This window comes from Capricornis sumatraensis, chromosome 3 (genome assembly GCF_032405125.1).
Source record: "Capricornis sumatraensis isolate serow.1 chromosome 3, serow.2, whole genome shotgun sequence".
Taxonomy (NCBI): Eukaryota; Metazoa; Chordata; class Mammalia; order Artiodactyla; family Bovidae; genus Capricornis; species Capricornis sumatraensis.
This window is the reverse complement of record NC_091071.1, coordinates 178,189,323-178,207,603: the sequence shown is the minus strand read 5'-3', so window position 1 is coordinate 178,207,603 and position 18,281 is coordinate 178,189,323.

Genomic DNA, 18,281 nt, shown 5'->3' with positions numbered 1-18,281 from the left:
AATAATCGAGAGAGGTTTGCCCAGAAGGAAAACGAGAAGGTCAGATTTTCCATCTGGTCCACCACCGGATGGGACAAAGCAGATTCATGACGCTGATCACCCCACTGAAATCCTGTGTTGTTGGACAGGGAGCGGGCAGTGCGTTCAGACGTGTGGATCCAGGAACTTGGGAAGCCCCACAGTGGCCCCCAAAACTCATGATGCTCTGGGGCCTCTCTCGGGTTGGTGCTCCCCTCAAGCCCCCCAGCGTGCCCTCCACTGTGGGATGCTTTCTGAGGCCGACTGACCTCCTCCTTCCCCTCCCACAGAGGCACCACACCCGAGGCCAAATGGGGGTCCTCCAGCCACCATCCTCAAATGCTCAGAGACATCTGCATATCGATAAGGCCAATCCCAACCCAGGAACTATCTGCATAGCACTCTAGATCATTCCTTCTTCCTAGTAATGGCAACTTGGTTGCTTCCGTGTGTGACTCACAGCCATTTTCCTCCGTGTGGGAGCGAGTGTGTGTGCATGAGAGTGTGAGTGGGGTGTCCGCGTGGGCGCGAAGGTGTGTGTTTAAGTATAATCGCACCATAATTTATTCAGCTATCTGGAGTAGTAGATTAGAAAGAGAAACTGGCATTTGCTTTAACTACCTGCTTGTAAGCGCTTCCTCTGTAACTCAGGCGTAACTGTTAAATATACATTAAAAAGAAATTAAAAGCATCTCCAGGATTCCGTGTACTCAATTGATCTCCATGTGGGACTGCCCTTAAACGGGACTGAGGGGCAGTCAAGAAGACCTTTGACCTAATCTGGAGAGTGTGTGTCGAGGGGTAGGAACTCCATTTCTCTGGCGCCCCCTAGGTCTCCCAGTGCTAAGCAGATGCTGGACACACAGCAAAAGCTTCAGCAATGTTTGTTTAGTGGACACATCTCTCTGGTGAAGCCTCAGTTCTCTTCACCAGGATTTTCCTGCCACTAAACATAGAACCCTCTGTGGCCTCTCCTTGTATCAATAGACAGAATTTGCAAGGTGGGAGAGAGCTCACAAGTTTACTTATTGTCTTTCAAGCAGAGCCTGATATGAGAGGGTTGCGGGCAGGTGAATTGTTGGAGAGCCTTCAAGAGAAATCCTTGAGGGCAGTGGTCCCCAACTGTTTTGGCCCCAGAGACTGATGTCGTGGAAGGCGATTTTTCCATGGGGGACTGAGGCAGGGGTAATGGTTTCAGGACGATTCAAGCATATTACATTTGTTGTGCACTTTATTTCTGTCATTATTATATAAGCTGCACCTCAGATCATCAGCCGTTAGATGCAGGCAGTTGGGGAGCCCTGCTTAAGAGAGTGAAAGGAGAAGGATGGGGCAGGGGAAGGAGCTGGGCAAAGGGGAGGTTTTACCTGGAGTCTAGGCCCAGCCTGGTCTGGCAGAGAGCTCTGGACCGAGAATCGGAGAATAGAGTCAGCCCCACCTTGAGATCAGGGGATATTTGCTGCACAGATCAGTCATTCACTGGCTGCTGGCTGTGCCTGGGGACGGGATGGAATGGGTGGGTAAAGGGTTTGTGTGGCCAAGCACCTTTGGTTAACGTGGCCCCTGTGGGCTGAAGGCAGTTCTCCAGAGAAAGGAATGGCAGTGAGCCCTCAGCAGCAACTCTCATCAGTTAGGGGACGGGTGCGCCGGCCCCATCAAAGGGGCTCTGGGCAAGGACTAGCACCATCGACTCCACATACTCCTCTGGCGCTAAACCCGGCCACCTGGGCCATTCCGGGTGCTGGTTTACATGGGTCATCTGAGCAGGGAGGGGCGAGGTGGAGGAGTTTGGGGGAGATGATATGCATGAAGGATTGGTAACACGCACACAAAGGAAGAATCTGAGTCCCCTCAATCCAGCCAAGTTCTCTTCCCAAGGTCAGAGTGATCGGAAGGCTGCCAGGCACCCTTCTCCTCGGAGAATCCCTACAGTGCAATGAGCTCTATACCAGCCCTGTAAGGAACCCAGGCAGCTTGCGGCAGAATCAGGGCTCTCAGCCACAGTTCACCCATGTCTATCTCCCTGGCTCCCTGCCACCCCCACTGAGCAACTGTTGTTCAGTAAATCAGGAAGATAAAGGGGAGAGTCAAGAAACAGTCAAGTTCTACTCTGACCTCTGCATATGACTCACTGTGGGCCCTGAGACAGTTTTCTCTCCCCGTAAGACCCTATTTCCATATATTTTTTAAAAAGCAGACTGGATGGTATCTAAAGATCTTCCAGGTTAGCATGACAATAAACTGAGCCACAGGCTGGTCCCAAAGCAGCCTGGAGCATGCCCAGGTGTCTAGGAGCTGTCCATCACCAGTGCAACACAAAGTGCTCGATGTTAAGTGTACAGTGTCAAGTTGCCCCAGACCCAGGCCTGCCCTTGGGGGCTCCCAGAGAACCCCTCTCAGGGAGCTTTCTGGGGTCCCATTCAGCAACCTTTGTTTGTACCCCAGCCAGCTGACAGACATACCCCTGTGCCCAGGCACACACATACTGTCCAGAATAAAATTAGGGTTCTGTGCCTAAAGGGAAGCAAGGAATGGATATTCATTATTAATAGACAAGTGCGTACCGCTCAGCTTCTGCTGCAGCAACGCTGCGTAACATAGCCGTCTCTGTGCCTTGCTTGTGAGGCACACATGATGGTGGGTGAGTTTCACAGCCTTTCCTTGAGAAAATTTACTAGTGAAGGAAAGAGTTTCCTGAGACAGGAGATAAATGGGCCTTGAGATGGGAGGAAACCCAGAACAGAGACTGGGGTTTCTGAGTACAATCCTGTCTGTTGCAAAGTTAAGTCTAGAATGTCTGTCCTCCCAAGAACGCAGCTTCCACAACTCCACCCCATTCACTCCCCAGGCTGGCACTGACTTCCTCTGCACAGAGAATCCCTCCTGATCATGTAAATGTCCGGGGCAGGGAGCAGGGACTCACTTGCAAGAGGCATCAGGAGAGTGCATTCAGGCCTCCGGACACCTCCACTCTCTCCCCTGGAATGAATCAAGTGTGCTGTCTCAGGTGAAGCTCCATCGTTGGTTCAAGGTGCCCTCTGTGAGACTGTAGACAAGCTACTCCCTGTCATCCTTCAGGTGGAGATAAAATCTGTCACACTATAACAAGGCTGGAAGGTAGTAGCAACAACCCAAATCTCGGGGGCTCAAAACACCAGAGGTTTACATTTTTCCTTGTTCATATTCATGTTCAAGACTTGTCACAGTCAGCCTAATAGAGAGTGGACATTATCTTGATGTTACTGGTCACTGGTACCAGAAGGAGAGAGGTGGCGAGTCGCACACTATCTCCCAAAGCTTCCACTGGAGGGACTTAGGTCACTTCTCCTCACCTTCATAAACCAAAGCAAGTGTGATGGCCACAGTGAACTTGAAAGGGAGCAGGGAAGCGTAATCTATCCTGTGTCTGGGAGGTGAGAGGTGGAACTGTTAGGAAAAACCCTCCTGACCACAACATCTGCTGCAGGGGGTCTACATGAGGATTAAATGAGGGAAGAGAAGGTGAAAGCAAACGTTTCCTTAAGCACCACTTCTGCACTCTTCTCTAAGAGGTCTGGAAGGGCAGGGAGTAGCAATAAAAGGACAGACATAGACAGTCTCTGCAGGAACAGGAACTCCATCTGCAGAGCTCCGGTGGTGGCCCAGGCACACAGATTTTGTCTCATCACCATCATAACAGCCGTGTAAGGTGGGACTCTCGCCCTCAATGTTTGGGGAAGAAACCAAGGGTCAGACAGTTGAAGGCACTGGCCCAAGCTCACACTGCTGGTCAGTGGGAAAGACCGAACTATCCAAAAGAAGGCTTCCATGTCACACTTTTAAATTAGCTTAAAACTTTAAGGTGCTGGAGAGATGGAGGCGGGGTCTTGTCTGAGGGTGGATATCCAGGGTCTCTACTCCACAGAAACCAAGGAGGGCTGTCTTCCACAATCTGGCTCAGAGAGCCCATTTGAGGTCAGAGAGCCCTGCAGGTCAGCTCCCCAGCTGGTGATGAGATGCCATCCAGGTGGCCCACAGGTGGCAGCCGTGCAGCAGCCCCTCCCAGAAGGCGTATCACATCCACTCTCTGAAGATAAGGAGATGTTGGCTAGAAATATGACCTTGAGAGAGATAAAACACTAACATTTGTGGAGCCTACTCTGTGCCAGGTGGTCCTCATCCATTGTTTTAGTTAACCTTCCCGACATCCCAATGAGGTGGGCATTGCAGGTCCCACTATTTGGATAAGGAAATGGGCCCCCAGGCAGGAGAGAGAGGAGCAGAGACTCAAACCCAGACCTCACTGGTCCCAGTACCCTGCCCAGCATAGCAAACTGCCTCCCCCAAATGGGAATCGGACACTGTTTGAAATAGGAGGACAATGCTTCTTGAAAAGAAGTGTATCAGCCAGCCATTGCCACAATAATCAGTCAGCCAGTGGAATAGGCTGTCTCAAAACCCAGCAGCTTACAATAAGCATTCACTCTCACCTTCACCATCTGGTGGGTTAATGGTGGTTTGACTGAGTTAGGCATGGATGGTGCGGCAGGCAGAACCCTTTGAAGTTCACTAAGACTCCTACCTCCCGGCATATATGTCCTGTATAGTCCCCTGCCATTGAAGGTGGGCAGGATCTGTGACAATGAGGAGATGGTCACTATCTTGATATGGTCATGTCATCTGGCACAGATGACGGGATGGTCACTTATGTGATTACATTACATTACAGAAGACTGCATCACAGCAGACTTCAGTGAAGTCTCCTGCGGCATTTAAAGAAGCGCGCTATCAATGCTGTGGCAGTCTGGATGGGAGGGGAGTTTGGGGGAGAATGGATACATGTGTATGTGTGGCTGAGTCCCTTTGCTGTCCACCTGAAGCTATCACAATATTGTTAATCAGTTATATCTCAATGCACAATAAAAAATTGCTAAAAAAAAAAAAAAAAGACGCAAGCTGCTGTCTTACAAAAGGGCCATTGCTAGGATGTGAGGTCACCCTCTAGGAGCTGTGAGTGACCCTTGACTGACAGGCAACAAGAAAGAGGAGACCTCAGTCCTATAGAAGGGACTGAATTCTGCCCACACCCTGAACAGATTCTTCCCCATCAAGCCTTCAGATGAGATCACAGCCCCTGCAAATACTTTGAATTCAGCCTGGTGAGATCCTCGGCAGAGGAGACCCAGCTATGCTGTGCCCAGACTTCTCATCTGCAGAAACTGTCAGATAATTAATGAGTTGTCTTAAGTCACTAAATTTGTAGTAATTTTTTATGCAGCAATAGAAAAGTAAAACAGATGGGCAGCTGGACTTCAGGCTGCAAGCCTGACAATAATTTTTCTGGGAGGACCATGAAGAAAAGAGATTCTGGGCCATGATTACAGATCACCAGAGTTCTAAGGGCATTTGGAGGGGGAATCCCATTTCAAGCTTCTTTCCTATCAGATCTACTAACAACCTATTGCCCACGGCAAGTTTCATGGGCAAGCCCAAAGTTAAGAGTGAGGGAAGTCCATTCTGTCCATCTCAGCACAGGGAAAGGGTATGGATGCCAAATTCTACTACAGGGGAGTATACAAGAGATTTAGCAAAAAAAAAAAAAAAATCTGTCTGATTCTGCCTCCTCCACTTCTATGGGCACACAAGTGACCAATAAGCAGTTATCTCCATGATGCATTCGAAGTCTGTGAAGCCCTCTTCCTCAGTCCTGAAAATTTACCTCTCGAAGAAAGCCTCCAAAGGACGGAAGTCAGACTGAGGAGAAAAAGAGTGAGGATTAGGGGATCAAAAAAAGTTGATCGAAGTTGTATGAAGTTAGTGGGTCACTAGGAGCAGCTTTGGATAAAACTGGCTTCGGCAGGAGCATCCCCAAGTAGGACTTAGGTAAGTGCTGGAGTAGGGATGGCTGGATGCCTTGGTTTGGGCTGGGACCACACTTCCTCCTTTCGTGAAGCCAGGCTTGAGAGAAGCCTTTGAGTTGCCCATGCCATAAGGAGGAGTGTTTCCTCTGTGCCAGGGCTTCATATACATAACTTTTCTACTTGTTTAAGAGGGCAGACTCAAGTCAGACATTCTATGTTCCAGCCCTAACCTTGGGCAAGTAGTCTAAACTTCTCTAAAGACTCAATTTTCTTGTCATTTATAAAAATGCCATAATGATGGTACCAATTCCCAAGGTAGTTATAAAGATTAAATGACACAGAACAAAGAAATTTCTCAGTTTTCTTTAGTCTGTGTTTCACAAACTTATGTGACCACAAGATCTTTCACCATAGAAATCCTTATTAATATTATGGGGAGGTTCCTGTAGCTTCCTAGAAGCCAGTGGAAAATGGGAAACCTGATAAGTAACCCAAGTACCAATGTGAATGAGAGCTAGAAAACTTGCTAAAGGAACGTTCTCCCTGATAGCTTCCTAAATAGGACAGTGTGATAAATAAAAACTCAAGAATAGGCTCCTGAATATACTTAATGTAATCAACACAAATACGAAAGTGAAAGTGATTATCACTCAGTCGTGTCCAACTCTTTGCAACCCCGTGGACTATACAGTCCATGGAATCCTCCAGGCCAGAATACTGGAGTGGGTAGCCTTTCCCTTCTCCAGGGGATCTTTCCAACCCAGGGATCGCACTCAAGTCTCCCAGATTGCAGGCAGGTTCTCTACCAGCTGAGCCGTATATAAATATAACAAACCATTTTTGTCCTTTTAGGTTCTTTAAAATATATGATTTTTTTAAAGTATTATTTTACTTGGGAAGGTTCACTATATGTACACATAGCACACACAAGTTGGATTTAGGTCTATCACTTCACTATTTTCATTATTTCATTTCATTATCATTTTCACTATTTTATAACTTCATTTTAAATTTCCCTGTTCCTTTCTTCCTGCCCTATCTTGGATTTTTAAAAATAGATTTTATTGCTTCACTTTAATTTATCTCTTGATTCTCTTTATGTTGTGTTTTAGTTGTTGACCTAGAAACTAAGGGGCTTCTCTGGTGGCTCAGATGGTAAAGAATCCACCTGCAATGCAGGAGATCCTGGGTTGGGAAAATCTCCTGCAGAAGGGAATGGCTACCCACTCCAGTACTTTTGCATGGAGAATTCCATGGACAGAGGAGCCTGGTGGGCTACAGTCTATGAGGTCACAAAGAGTTGGACATGACTGAGCGACTAACACTTTCACTTTAACTCTTTCTAGGAATTATTAGGTTCTAATTCTTATATATATATATATATATATATACACGCCTAATTTCTTCACAGTCTTCTCAGCATTAATATTTTACAACTTCACATAGATGCCTTCAACCCTTGATGTTATAGTTGTGTGTTCCATGTGTATACACTGAAACTTCCCATATAATATAATACATTTTTAAAAACAAGCAAGTGTTTTAAAGAACTTAGGAGGAGAAAAACGGGCTGTTATATTCACCCAAATATCTGCCGTGTCTGCTGCTCTTCCTTTGTTCCTGAAGTTCAAGCTTCTCTCTAGCATCAGTTTCCTTCAGCCAGGACATCCTTCAGTCTTCCTTTCAGAGCGTGTCTGCTGGTTAAGACTTCTCTGAGTCTCCCTCCATTTAAGAATATCTGTAGTTCATCTTCATTTCTGAAGGCCGTGTTTGCTAGGTATAGAATTCTGGCTTGGTGGTTATTTTCTTTCTGAAAAGATGGTGTCTTGTCTTCTGGTCTGTGGTTTCTAAGGAATTCACGGTTCCTTAAATTTCTGTTGCTGTCTATGCCACATGCAGTTCCACTATGACTGCCTTAATGACCGCTATCTGTTATTTGTGGAAGTTTGATTAAGTTTGCGTTTTCTTTTTTTTTTAATTTCTTTTTTTTTAATTTTTATTATAGTGTAGTTGCTTTACAATGCTATGTTAGCTTCTGCCATGCAGCAATGTGAATCAGCTATATGTATACATATATTCCTTGTTTTTTAAATTTCCTTTCCATTTAGGTCACTGCAGAGCACCAAGTAGACTTTCCTATGCTACACAGTAGGTTCTCATAGTCACCTATTTTATGAGTAGTAGTGTATACGTATTAATTCCAGTCTCCCAGTTCACCCCACCCCCTTTCTCCCCCCTTGGTGTCCATATGCTTCTTCTGCATGTCTGGGTCTCTCTCTCTGCTTTGCAAATAGGCTCATCTGTACCTGTGCCTGGTTTTCTTTGGACTTATCCTCTTTGGGACTTACTAACCTCTTGAACTTGTAAATGTATGCTTTCTCACTTAAGTTTGGGAATCTTTCAGGCATGATATTTTATTTATTATTTATCCAATTGTCTCTTACTCCTCTCATTCAGGGATTCCAATGATAGAAATATTAGAGCTTTTCTTATTGCCCCACAGGTCACTGAGGTTCTGTTAATTAAAAAAATTCTTTTCTGTGCCCTTTGGATTAGGTAATCTCTATTGATCTGTTCTCACTTCAATGACTGCTTTCTCTGTTATGTTTATTCTGCTATTAAACTCACCTAGTGACTTCAAAAAATTTTTTCTGATATTGAATGTTTCAGTTATAAAATTTCCATTTGGTTGTCTCTTGTGGTTTCTATTCCAATATCTGGGTTATCTCAGAGTTAGCATCTGTTGATTATCTTTTCCCTTAAGAATTGGTTTATCTTGTTCCCTTGGTCTGTATTTCTGTTTTTGTGCCAGTACCATAGTGTCTTGATGACTGTAGCTTTGTACTATAATCTGAAGTCAGGAAGGTTGACTCTTCAAGCTCCATTCTTATTTCTCAAGACTGCTTTGGCTATTTGGGGTCTTTTGTGTTTCCACATGAATTGTGAATCTTTTGTCCTAGTTCTGTGAAAACCGTCATTGGTAATTTGATGGGGATCACGTTGAATCTGTAGATTGTGTTTGGTAGTACAGTCATTTTCACAATATTGATTCTTCTTAGCCAGGAACATGGAATGCCTCTCCATCTGTTCATGCCATCTTTGGTTTCTTTCATTAGTGTCTTATAAATTTCTGTGTACAGTTCTTTTGTCTCCTTAGGGAAGTTTATTCCTATATATTTAATTCTTTTTGTTGCAATGGTGAATAGGATTAATTCCTTAATTTCTCTCTCTGATTTTTTATTGCTAGTCTATAAAATGCAAGTGATTTCTGTGTCTTGATTTTGTATCCTGCAACTTTGCTAAATTCACTGATTCATTTCAGTTCGGTTCAGGTCAGTTGCTCAGTCATGCCTGACTCTTTGCGACCCCATGGACTGCAGCACACCAGGCCTCCCTGTCCATCACCAACTCCTGGAGTTTGCTCAGACTCATGCCTATTGAGTCAGTGATGCCATCCAACCATCTCACCCTCTGTTGTCCCCTCCTCCTCCTGCCTTCAATCTTTCCCAGCATTAGGGTCTTTCCCAAGGAGTCAGTTCTTCACATCAGGTGGCCAAAGTATTGGAGTTTCAGCTTCAGCATCAGTCCTTCCAATGAATGTTCAGAACTGATTTCCTTTAGGAATGCCTGGTTGGATCTCCTTGCAGTCCAAAGGACTTTCAAGAGTCTTCTCCAACACCACAGTTCAAAAGCATCAATTCTTTGGTGCTCAGCTTTCTTTATAGTCCAACTCTCACATCCATACATGACTACTGGAAATACCATAGTTTTGACTCTATGTACCTTTGTTGACAAGTAATGTCTCTGCTTTTTAATATGCTGTCTAGTTTGGTCATAATTTTCCTTCCAAGGAACAAGCGTCTTTTAATTTCATGGCCTCAGTCACCATCTGCAGTGATTTTGGAGCCCAAAAAAGGAAAATCTGTTACTGTTTTCACATTTATTTGCTGTGAAGTGATGGGACAGGATGCCATGATCTTGGTTTTCTGAATGTTAAGTTTTAAGCCAACTTTTCACTCTCCTCTTTCACTTTCATCAAGAGGCTCTTTAGTTCTTCTTCACTTTCTGCCATAAGGGTGGTGTCATCTGCATATCTGAGGTTATTGAGATTTCTCCCAACAATCTTGATTCCAGCTTGTGCTTCATCCAGTCCAGCATTTCTCATGATAAACTCTGCATGTAAGTTAAATAGGCAAGGTGACAATATACAGCCTTGATGTACTCCTTTTCATATTTGGAACCAGTCTGTTGTTCCATGTCCAGTTCTAACTGTTGCTTCTTGACCTGCATACAGATTTCTCAGGAGGCAGGACAGGGGGTCTGATATTCCCATCTCTTGAATTTTCCACAGTTTGTTGTGATCCACATAGTCAAAGGCTTTGGCATAGTCTATAAAGCAGAAGTCAATGGTTTTCTGGAACTCTCTTGCATTTTCTATGATCCAGTGTATGTTGGCAATTTGATCTCTGGTTCCTCTGCCTTTTCTAAATCCAGTTTGAACATCTGGAAGTTCATGGTTCTTTGGGATTAGAATGAAAACTGACCCTTTCCAGCCCTGTGGCCACTGCTGAGTTTTCCAAATTTGCTAGCATATTGCGTGTAGCACTTTCATGACATCATCTGTTAGGATTTGAAATAGCTCAACTGGAATTACATCACCTCCACTAACTTTGCTTGTAGTGATGCTTCTTAAGGCCCAGTTGACTTCACATTCCAGGATGTCTGGCTCTAGGTGAGTGATCACACCATCGTGATTATCTAGGTCATGAAGATCTTTTTTGTATAGTTCTTCTGTGTATTCTTGGCACCTCTTCTTAATATATTCTGCTTCTGTTAGGTCCATACCATTTCTGTCCTACATTGGGCCCATCTTTGCATGAAATGTTCCCTTTGTATCTCTAATTTTCTTGAAGAAATATCTAGTCTTTCCCATTCTATTGTTTTCCTCTATTTCTTTGCACTGATCACTGAGGGAGGCTTTCTTATCGCTCCTTGCTATTCTTTGGAACTCTGCATTCAAATGGGTATATCTTTCCTTTTCTCCTTCGCTTTTCACTTGTATTCTTTTCTCAGCTATTTGTAAGGCCTCCTCAACCATTTTGCCTTTTTGCATTTCTTTTTCTTGGGGATGGTCTTGATCATTGCCTCCTGTACAATGTCACAAACCTCCATCCATAGTTCTTCAGGCACTCTGTCTATCAGATCTAACCCCTTGAATCTATTTGTCACTTCCACTGTATAATTGTAAGGGATTTGATTTAGGTCCTATCTGAATGGTCTAGTGGTTTTCCCTACTTTCTTCAATTTAAGTCTGAATTTGCCAATGAGAAGTTCATGTTCTGAGCCACAGTCAGCTTCCAGTCTTGTTTTTGCTGACTGTATAGAGCTATTCCATCTTTGACCTCAAAGAATATAATCAATTTGATTTTGGTGTTGACCATCTGGTGATGTCCATGTGTAGAGTCTTCTCTTGTGTTGTTGGAAGAGGGTGTTTGCTATGACCGGTGTATTCTCTTGGCAAAACTCTATTAGACTTTGCCCTGCTTCATTCTGTATTCCAAGGCCAAATTTGCTTGTTACTCCAGGTGTTTCTTGACTTCCTACTTTTGCATTCCAGTCCCCTATAATGAAAAGGACATCTTTTCGGGGTGTTAGTTCTAGAAGGTCTTGTAGGTCTTCTTAGAACTGTTCAAATTCAGCTTCTTCAGCATTTCTGGTTGCGGTGTAGACTTGGATTACTGTGATATTGAATGGTTTGCACTGGAAACGAACAGAGATCATTCTGTCGTTTTTGAGACTGCATCCAAGTACTGCATTTCAGTCCCTTTTGTTGATTATGATGGCTACTCCATTTCTTCTAAGGGAATCCTGCCCACAGTAGTAGATATAATGGTCATCTGAGTTAATTCACCCATTCCAGTCCATCTTAGTTCACTGATTCCTAGAATGTCGATGTTTACTCTTGCCATCTCCTGTCTGATCACTTCCAATTTGTCTTGATTATCAGTGCAGATGGTGATTGCAGCCATGAAATTAAAAGACACTTACTCCTTGGAAGGAAAGTTATGACCAACATAGACAGCATATTAAAAAGCAGAGACATCACTTTGTCAACAAAGCTCCATCTAGTCAAGGCTATGGTTTTTCCAGTGGTCATGTATGGATGTGAGAGTTTGACTATAAAGAAAGCTGAGTGCTGAGGAATTGCTGCTTTTGAACTGTGGTGTTGGAGAAGACTCTTGAGAGTCCCTTGGACTGCAAGGAGATCCAACCAGTCCATCCTAAAGGAAATCAGTTCTGAACATTCATTGGAAGGACTGATGTTGAAGCTGAAACTCCAATACTTTGGCCACCTGATGCCAAGAGCTGACTCATTTGAGAAGACCCTGATGCTGGGAAAGACTGAGGGCAGGAGGAGAAGGGGACAACAGAGGATGAGATGGTGGGATGACATCACCAACTCAATGGACATGGGTTTGGGTAAACTCCGGGATTTGGTGATGGACAGGGAGGCCTGGCGTGCTGCGGTTCCTGGGTCACAAAGAGTCGGACATGACTGAGCAACTGAACTGAACTGATGGACCTAACATTCCAGGTTCCTATGCAATGTTGCCATTTACAACATTGGACCTTACTTCCATCCCCAGTCATATCGACAACTGGGTATCATTTTTGCTTTGGCTCCATCCCTTCATTCTTTCTGGAGTTATTTCTCTACTGATCTCCAGTAGCATATTAGGCACCTACCAACCTGGGGAGTTCATCTTTCAGTGTCCTATTTTTTTGCCTTTTCATACTGTTCATGGGGTTCTCAAGGGAAAAATACTAAAGTTATTTGCCATTCCCTTCTCCAGCTAATCAAATAATTCACTGACTAGCTAGCCCTAGTAATTTTCTGATATTATCTTTAGGGTTTTCTATATACAGTATCATGTCATCTTCAAACAGTTACAGCTTTACTTCTTCCTTTCAGATCTGGATGCTTTTTATTTCTTTTTCTTCTCTGATTGCTGAAGCTAGGACTTCCAGAGCTATGTTGAATAATAGTGGTGAAAGTGGACACCCTTGTCTTATTCCTGATCTTGGGGGGAATGCTTTCAGTTTTTCACCATTGAGAATGATGTTTACTGTCAGCTTATTATATATGGCCTTTACTATGTTGAGGTAGTTTCCTTCTATGCTTTTTTTTGAAGAATTTTAATCAAAAATGGATGCTGAATTTTGTCTAAGGCTTTTTCTGCATCTGTGGAGATTATCATATGGCTTTTATCTTTTAATTTGTTAATATGGTGTATCACATTGATTGATTTGCATATATTGAAGAATCCTTGCATCCCTGGAATATACCCAGCTTGATCATGGTGCATGAGCTTTTTGACATGTTCCTGAATTCTGCTTGCTAAAATTTTGTTGAAGATTTTTGCATCTATGTTCATCAGTGATATTAGCCTGTAGTTTTCTTTTTTGTGTGTTGTTTTTGTCTGGTTTTGGTATCAGTGTGATGCACAGCAAAGGAAACTATGCTTCTAAGTCACTTCAGTCATGTCTGACTCTGTGCGACCCCATAGACGGCAGCCCACTAGGCTCCTCTGTCCCTGGGATTCTCCAGGCAAGAATACTGGAGTGGGTTGCCATTTCCTTCTCCAATGCATGAAAGTGAAAAGTGAAAGTGAAGTTGCTCAGTCGTGCCCGACTCTTAGCAACCCCATGGACTGCAGCCTACCAGGCTCCTCTGTCCATGGGATTTTCCAGGCAACAGTACTGGAGTGGGGTGCCATTGCCTTCTCCAAAAGGAAACTATAAGCAAGGTGAAAAGACAACTCTCAGAATGGGAGAAAATAATAGCATATGAAACACTGACAAAGCATTAATTTCCAAAATATAAAGCAGTTCATACAACTCAATACGAGAAAAACAAACAACCCAATCAAAAAGTGGGAAAAAGACCTAAACAGACATTTTTCCAAAGAAGACATACAGATGGCTAACAAACACATGAAAAGATACTCAATATCACTCATTATTAGAGAAAAACAAATCAAAACTGTAATGAGATATCACCTCACACCGGTCACAATGGCCATCACCAAGAAGTCTACAAACAGTAAATGCTAGAGAGGGTATGGAGAAAAGGGAACCCTCTTGCACTGTTGGTGGGAATGTAAATCGATACAGCCACTATGGAAGACAGTATGAATCAGTTCAGTTCAGTTCAGTCACTCCGTTGTGTCCGACTCTTTGTGATCCTATGAACCGCAGCACGCCAGGCCTCCCTGTCCATCACCAACTCCCAGAGTTTACCCAAACTCACGTCCATTGAGTCAGGGATGCCATCCAACCATCTCATCCTCTGTCATCCCCTTCTCCTCTCACCTTCAATCTTTCCCAGCATCAGGGTCTTCTCAAATGAGTCAGCTCTTTGCATCAGGTGGCCAAAGTATTGGAGTTTCAGCTTCAACATCAGTCCTTCCAACGAACACCCAGAACTGATCTCCTTTAGGATGGACTGGTTGATCTCCTTGCAGTCCAAGGGACTCTCAAGAGTCTTCTCCAACACCGCAGTTCAAAAGCACCAATTCTTCAGTGCTCAGCTTTCTTTATAGTCCAACGCTCACATCCATACATGACCACTGGAAAAACCATAGCAGGAGACACAGTTCCAATCCCTGATCCGGGAAGATCTCACATCTGCAGAGCAGCCAAGCCCAAGCACCACAACTGCTGAGCCTGTGCTCCAGAGCCCATGAGTCACAGCTCCCGAGCCGCGAGCCTGGAGCCTGTGCAGCAACGAGAGGAAGGCCTGAAGCCGGAAGCCCGCGCACCACAGCTAGAGAGTAGCCTCTGCTTGTTGCAGCTCGAGGAAAGCCCAGGCGGCAACGAGGACCCAGCACAGCCACAAATAAACAAAGTTATTAAAAATACAAACAGGAAATAGAGATTCCTCTCACACTATCTGGCTCACAGGGACATTTTGATCTGATCCTATGGCTGGAAAGACAAGGTTTGGGGTCTTTCTACCTGCAGGTAAATGGGGCCCAGGTGGCCACTGATCCATAAACTTTCTTCCCATGGACTCCAGGCCTCTGTGCCTTCTTAGACCTCAAGTTCTGCAGGCAGTTTTAATGCTTGGAAGTGTCTAACATCACCAAAAGAAGCGGCTAAAGATAGTGGGGTTTTGATGACACCCTTTGGGGAGATTGGGGGATCACATCCCTTTTTTAAATTGATGTATCGTAGGTTTGAACTATCGTATTAATTCCGGGTGTACACACACAGGCACTCAGTATTCTTATGCATGATGCTACTAGCCCGTTTTATAGGTGCTAGATAGTGCACTGAACATCCGACAGGCACTGTCACTCTTCATCCTCAAGACGGCCCGTTTTATGAGGAGGAGTCGGGGGTCCTGCTCTGAGTCTCGCCTCTCGGGAGGGGTGGAGCTGAGTCAAGCCTTCTGAGCATGAGACAACCCCCACCCTTCCCATCAACTCAGGGGAGGAGGACGGGTGCTGAGTGGAGAGCGGTTCGCGTGGGAGCCCATCTGTGCCCTGTCCCCAGCCAGAATTCCTGGAGGGCTCCCAACACCTCGTGCCAACTCCCGAGAGAGTCTGAGAACATGGAAATAATTCAACCAGCACAGACAGCTGATGAAGGAAAGGCACCATCCCCACTCTGGGAGAGCGGAGGGAGAGCAGGAAGAGGGCCCAGGGGGCAGGAAGGGCCTTTCATCTATAGCTTCTGCAAGGATCTTGCTGACAGTTTGGCTACCAGAAATTCCAGATGAGGCCTCATCACAGCTGGGGCCGAAGGGGGACTTGCTTGGACTTAGAGTCCTTCATGGGGATTAGGATTTTTGTCTTCGCCTTGTTCTGTGGGTAACTCGGGGTGAGAGTCCCTCCAGGGCCATCACAGGGCAGACAGCAGCCCTGGTGTCCAGGGCAGGAGGTGGACCAAGGATACCTTTAGGAGGAGCTCTGCGATGAGGATGGGCCTCCCCGTGCCCTTGAAGACACTGAGATCTTTGCAGTAAAGAAAGACAGGGCTGCTATGACCCCCAAGGAGCCCTGCTCTTGGCCAGATCCTTCCTGTGCTCAAAACTACCACGTATACTCTGTATTATCTTATTTAACCTTCATGCAGCCTGCAAGCTACAAACTATCACCTTCTCACTCTGCAGATTGTCTAAAGAGACAAGAAAATTACCCAAGATGATACTGAAGGAAGTGAAGCTGGGATTTAAATCCAAACAAGGAGTCAGTATCCATACCTTCTACACATGTGGCATGATGGGAAATTCCATCAGCAGTAAAGATGGAGCCATTACCTGGCTTCAAGAATTATCAACTCATCACCAAGCTCGTTTCATCTGTACCCTTGGCCACTTCCCCTCCACGTCCATACTTAGGAACTAATCCCAGATCCCAACTCATCTTATCTTTAGATACTTCAGCAAGTTTCTCTAAAAGCTGAGGAAGAGCCCAGATCCTTCACCACACATGCTCAGTTCAGTTCAGTTGCCTAGTCGTGTCTGACTCTTTGCTACCCCATGGACTGCAGCACACCAGGCCTCCCTGTCCATCACCAACTCCCAGAGCTTGCTCAAACTCATGTCCATCGAGTCGGTGATGCCATCCAACCATCTCATCCTCTGTCATCCCCTCCTCCTCCTGCCTTCAATCCTTCCCAGCATCAGGGTCTATTCCAGCATGGAATAGGCATCAATAAATACTTGAGTATTGAATGATCTTAAAGGTCCTGTCAAGCTGACAATATTTCTACAAGTCTTTAAAAGGCAGTTGGGAGAAGTGGGAAGATAATGGGCCTTACCATAAAGTTTGGGTTCAAACACAGGCTCTACCCATTACAGCGGCTATAGGATACTGGGTGATCTCATGGAAACTGCATGAAGCTCAGTTTCCTCATGGGAATCTGAGCATCATGACCCTGTGACTTGCAAAGTCGCTAAGAGCGAATGAATGTGGTCACATGGTCAGCAGACAGCCTGGCTGTGGCAGGTGGTCTGCAGGAACAGAGGTCAAGGGACTCATATAAATGTCTCTGTGCCTATCTCATCATTTGTGAAACAGGATAATAATAATATCAATCCCAAAGGGGTGTTATGAGGGTTGAGTTAGTCTGTGCCTGGCACTTAGTAGATGCTCAACATGAAGTACCAAGCACTGGAAGCCTGATGCCTGGAAAACAGCCATCTAGAATAATGGTCACCATCCTGTAAGAACAGATAAGCACGAAGCTATGCTTTGGGCGTCCCTGTGGCTCAGCCAGTAAAGAATCCGCCTGCAGTGCAGGAGACTTGGGTTCGATCCCTGGGTCGGGAAGATCCCCTGGCCTGGAGAATTCCATGGGCTGTATAGTCCATGGGGTCCCAAAGAGTCAGACACAACCAAGTGACTTTCACTTCACTTCACTTCACTTCTAGGATTACTGATTCTCGTGCGTGCGCACATGCATGCTAGGTCACTCACTTCCCGACTCTTTGCCTTCCAGGCTCCTCTATCCATGGGATTCCCCAACTCCAGGGGATCTTCCCGACTTAGGGATCGAGCCCAGGCTCTATGTCTCCTGCATCGGCGGGCTAGCTCTTTACCACTAGCGCCACCTGGGAAGCCCCGTATTCTGAACCAGGGGCACTTGGCAGCCTGGCGATCATTTAGGTTGTTACATCTAGATGAATGGCCTGCTGCCGTCATCTGGTGAGTGGAGACCAGAGGGACCACTCAACCTCCTACAGCGCACAGAACAGCCCGTGCAACAAAGAATTATCTGACTCAAATGTCAGTTGTGCCGAGGTTGTGAAATTTGGGATTAGGAGAGGATCAGAAGAGGGTTAGCTCCATCACACAGAGGCTGGGAGCCTGAGGCTTCAGTCATCCCACACTGTGTCCAGACTCATTAAATTAACGGAATTTTTCCATCTTTACCAGAGTAGCAGTTGATCTGGTTCTTTCCGGAAGACAGCTGGATGGGGCTACGTGCATGTCTCCAGCTGGGTACACTGTGACTTAGAAAGTGTCTTCTCCACGCTTGTGCAGCTGGTCTGGGAGTGGCCAGGTCCCGGGGGATGAAGGGTTCTGCAGAATGAGGGGCCCCGGCTCCCAGCTGCAAGGACGGGGAAGGGGGAGGTCCAGCAGCTGCTGGATGTGCCTCTGGCCCCAACCTGGAGGCCAGCGGAGGGGTCTGGCCAGGATGGGGGCACGTTTAGAGCAGAAGCAGAGTGAAAGCTGGGCGTGGGCTTTGTAACCCTGGAGATCTATGTTCAAGTCCCAGCCTCTCAGCCACCACTGGGTGACCTCGGTAGGGGACTTCACCTCCCCAAGACAAGTTTTATTCCATCTATAAAACAGGTATATATGTTTCCATGCTACTGTCTCCGTTCACCCCACCCTCTCCTTCCCCCTCCCC